Source organism: Gobio gobio, assembly GCF_949357685.1.
Source record: "Gobio gobio genome assembly, chromosome: 9".
Lineage (NCBI taxonomy): Eukaryota > Metazoa > Chordata > Actinopteri > Cypriniformes > Gobionidae > Gobio > Gobio gobio.
In genome coordinates, this window is record NC_137115.1 from 3002842 (window position 1) to 3007841 (window position 5000).

Here is a 5000-nt window from a genome sequence, read left to right on the forward strand (position 1 = left end):
CTCCATCAGCTCCTCCATCACCTCCTCCATCACCTCCTCCATCACCTCCTCCATCACCTCCTCCATCAGCTCCTCCATCACCTCCTCCATCACTTATTCATCAGCAGAGCTTGTTGAGCAGGGCCATTAAAGGACACGAGACTCCAGAGCGTCGCATTACCGGCTCATTTATTATGAATGGAACAAAGGACGATCACTCTCTGCTGTGACTGCAGAAATAGATGCACTTGAGAAGAGTTAAAGTGCTGCGGCGAAGGATCCGGGACACACACACACACACACACACACTTATACACACACACACACACACACACACACACTTATACACACACACTCACACAGTGTCAGAGTGCTGCGATCACGCGATCACGAACTGATTCACTCTATTAATGCATCTATCTATCTATCTATCTATCTGTCTGTCTGTCCGTCCGTCCGTCCGTCCGTCCGTCCGTCCGTCCGTCCGTCCGTCTGTCTGTCTATCTATCTATCTATCTATCTATCTATCTATCTATCTATCTATCTATCTATCTATCTATCTATCTATCTATCTATCTATCTATCTATCTATCTATCTATCTATCTATCTATCTATCTAGCAACAACCCAGAATACCCTAGACACCACAAAGCAACACCATAGCAACCACTCAGAGTACCCTAGCAACCACATAACAACACCATAGCAACCACTCAGAGTACCCTGGCAACCACATAACAACACCATAGCAACCACCCAGAGTACCCTGTTTTCTGACTGTATTGACTTCAAAACCATCAAACGTTGAACTACTTCGAACTGAAAACCTTCAAACTTTAAGCTTTTTTTGTTGTTGTTTTTGTCATTATTATTAAATATATTATTAACTTGTATTGATTTCTAATAATGAGCAGAAGTGACGCGTGTGTGAGTGTAGAGGAGCAGGACGGGAAGTGTTGTGTATTTTTAAAGCAGCATTAGTCACTTGCTCTAGATCATGGAAAGGGAAAAATGTCCTGATGACATAATCCTCCTTTAACCGTTTCCATATAGAGGGTCTGGATCCGGGCGCCAGGCTCCGCGTCACAGAGTCACGTCTGGATATAATCAAATGCTCTCCTGATCGCTTCTTCACACGCTCTCTCTCTCACACACACACACACACACACACACACACACACACACACACACACACACACACACACACACACACACACACACACACACACACACACACACACACACACACACACACACACACACGCCATCTGAAGATTAAAGGTTTAAACTGTTATTGTTCTTTTCTTTAACATAATTTTACACATACAAAGTAATTATTGTACATGGAGCAGGTCACCTGATGGAGGAGATCACATGGGACAACCCTCTCAGAACACGCGTGTGGAATAAATAAATCATGGCTTACTAGCCATAGCTTAATAGAGCGGCGGCCATCTTGTCACAGGCAGCGTGCTCACTCATAACATTGTTTTCATGGTGCTTGCACTTTTTAAATAACCATAACTTGCTCAATTTTCTACCGATTTTCAAACTGTTTGGTTTGTTATAAACGTCAGAGATGTAGGGGAACGCAGGGTTAGGTGTAACACGCATGTTTTAACCCTTTCCACACATGCCAGAATGACGAAACTTAGTGTATTTAGTTGCCATATCAACATTATTTAGAGAAAAAATAGCGCCAAAATAAAAAAATTACTGAACATGTATTTAACCATAGCAAAAGTAAATTTCCTATTTAAGTTTAGATTTCCTCTCTGTTTTTGGTGTTTATTTAAAATAAGACAAATTTGATATTATTATAATCTTATATCTGTTATTTAACAGTTGAGATGTTCTTTAATGCTGATCTAACAGCAGAAGACACGAGTTAGAAATATGCCATTATATTCTATACTTTTATGAATTCTTTTGAGGAAACCATGAGAAAAGGGTGAATAATGACTGAGAGTTAATGTTCAGAAATTATTAATTATTATTATGTTTTTAGCTATATGCTGTATAGCTGTATTTAGCGATGTGTTTGTAGTCAAACTCAAAAATGCTTATATTTTTAAAGATAAAAAATGCCATTATTTTATTTTAAAAAGTTAATAATTGTATTTTGTTGACAAAATATTTTAGTTTGTCTTGTATATTTTTTTGATTATATCAGGTCACATTTTAAGCTGTTATTTGGTCATGTTACATTGTACCCCACCTATGGGGCATGTTGTCACATTTCACTTCCATTCTTTGGGGGTAAATCAAGAAAAAAGTAAACACTGTATTAATGAAACAAAACCACATAATTGTACTAGACATGTGTGCAATTAATGTGGGAAAAAATACATACTCTGAACCCCAAGTGGATTTACACAAACTGAGAATGTCAAAAAGCGTTAGGTTGTGCCCCGCTCTCCCCTAGTTATGACACTGCATACTTATGAATAATTATTCATAATTTGTTCAAGCATCCAGAATTATAGGCACGTTAATAACGTTTGTAAGAAACCAAACCATTTGTAAATGCGTCCAGATTTCAGTGAGATAAGAGTAGGCTATTTGTGTTCAGATCACTCACCTTACATCAGGAGCCACAGAGCCCTGCCTGTGACAAGATGGCCGCCGGAAAGCTTGCCTGTGACAAAATGGCCGCCGCTGATGACATTAGAGACTCCGCCGTAACACATCGAGCCTTTATTATGGATATCTATGGTCGCATTGATGTCTTTTGCTGAGGATCTTTAACATGAACTCATTTCTCTGATTCATGGCACCTGAGAGTCTGATTCAGCCACAGTTTTATGGACGACTATTAATTCAATTGATTGAACATATCAATTACTTAACTGAGATCATTGTAGTTGTGCAAATAAATACTGCTCAAAAATGAATTAAAGGTGCAGTGTGTAATATTCATGAGGATGTATTGACATAAATGCAATATAATATACATAACTATGTCTTCAGTGGAGTATAAAGACCTTACATAATGAGCCGTTGTGTTTTTATTATCTTAGAATGAGCCGTTTCTGTCTACACACACCGCGGGTCCCTTACAGTGAAGCCGCCATTTTGTGCCATCATGTTTCTACAGTGGCCCTAAAGGGACTAACTTCTCTATAGAGCGCTAGTCACTCTCTGCTCTCAGATGACCACATCTTTGTCCTCTATTGGCTTTTCTATGTGCTCTGAAAATATCGTAAATCCTGCAACGTTTTTTGTATTTTCATTAAAAAAAAAATATGTGTACATTTGTAACACTAATACTTTGCATTTTATTTCTTTTGCATCAAATTACAAAAAACAAGTTAGTGCTGCTGTGAGGGTGTTTCTAATACAGAGTCTATAGGAGTGAAGGTAAAAAAATTATTTGATTGTCGTTGTCAATCTCACTCCATTTTTTCCCTCTTTTTGAAAGTTGTGAAATCACTAGTGTGGCGTTTTTCTTTTGCTATTTGAGCAAATGGGCAAACAAAAAAATATTTAACGTATTCTCTCATTCACAGCTATAATATTTAACCCAACTATGAAGATTTCTGCTCTGAGAAACCCGGAAATGTGAAAAGGGTCTACACCAGGGGTCTTCAACTAAAATAGCTTGAGGTCCAGTAAATGAACCCTCCGGGGAATTATATACCTAAAAACAATAATTGATGTTTTTTGCCAGACTAAAGAAATTAGTGTAGATAGCATTTGTTCTTAATTGAACTAAATATAATATGTTCTCATTTGGACAAAACATGTCTGTTCAAATTGTTAAAGCAAACAATCCTTCACAAAATTGATCTAATTTTGATGTTGTTCTGTTATGTCCTTTAAGTTTCTTCGGTACAAAATATCTAAATTCAACCAGTAACCATGTCTGACAAAAATATGATGAACTACAAATGCCTTCATCTCTAAATCTGCACTGAAAATACATTCATTTCAACATTACTAGCAACTAAAGTGCTTTTCCCTGCTGAACTGAGATAAATAATAACAGTCAATGAATGCAAAAAAAAATAAAAATAAATCAGAAATCTCATAACCCATTTTATGTCTTAACTAAATGTGTCTAATATTGAACACTGCTATCTTCTGTGCTTCACATTGCACTGGTAAAATATCATTAGCAATATCATTCAGAAACACAAACAGGCAAAAATAAAGTGCCACCAGTTTTGGAAAAAACATTTTATTTAATGTTCCCACTTTTGACACAACCGCATCAGAATCAGAGCAAATGAGATACACAGGCCTCGTACAGGATGCAGGAACATTAAATGACATTTTTCCCCACCCATTCATCTCGGAAAAACTCGGTTTTCAACATCAACTTTCCAAATTTTTTCGGTTTTTGCATGCCGCTTTCTGCTCTCGGCTAAACGAACTAAAATGCCATTTAGTTTTAGTCATATTTTAGTCACCTGAATTGTTTTTAGTTTTAGTGTAGTTTTAGTCGACTAATTCTACAGTAGATTTAATCTCCTAAAATCTAATGAGTTTAGTTCAATTGTAATACATTAAGCATTCAAGCATTACATTACCGACTGTCACTTGAACTGACATTTTGACATCATTTTGTTTTTGACATAAAAATACACGAAAGAGCTCAGTTCACTTTTTTGTTTGTTTTTTAAAAACATCTATATAGTTTTTGTAACTGTGTATTTCTGTTTTAGTCAGTAGGCCATATCAGGTAAAGCTAAAGCTTCAAATAAGTGTTTTTATTTTTTTTTTATTTCAGTTAACATTTATTTAATTTCAAGTAATGAAGATTTTTTAATGGTTTTAGTGAACTATTATAGCCCTGATACTTTATTGAATATGCGTCAAATACTGGTCTTTCCTCCTGACTATGAATTAAAATGGGAATGAAATTAAATATAGTTTATTGTGTAAGCAAAAACGAATATATAATGAGTGACTTTTAATTATAAACAAGCTTGAAATACACCGGGACTCTTATTTTGAAATGTCTGCGCCTCTATTGCAGTTGCAGGAGCTCATTCAAGTTCAGGAGATAAAATATGCAT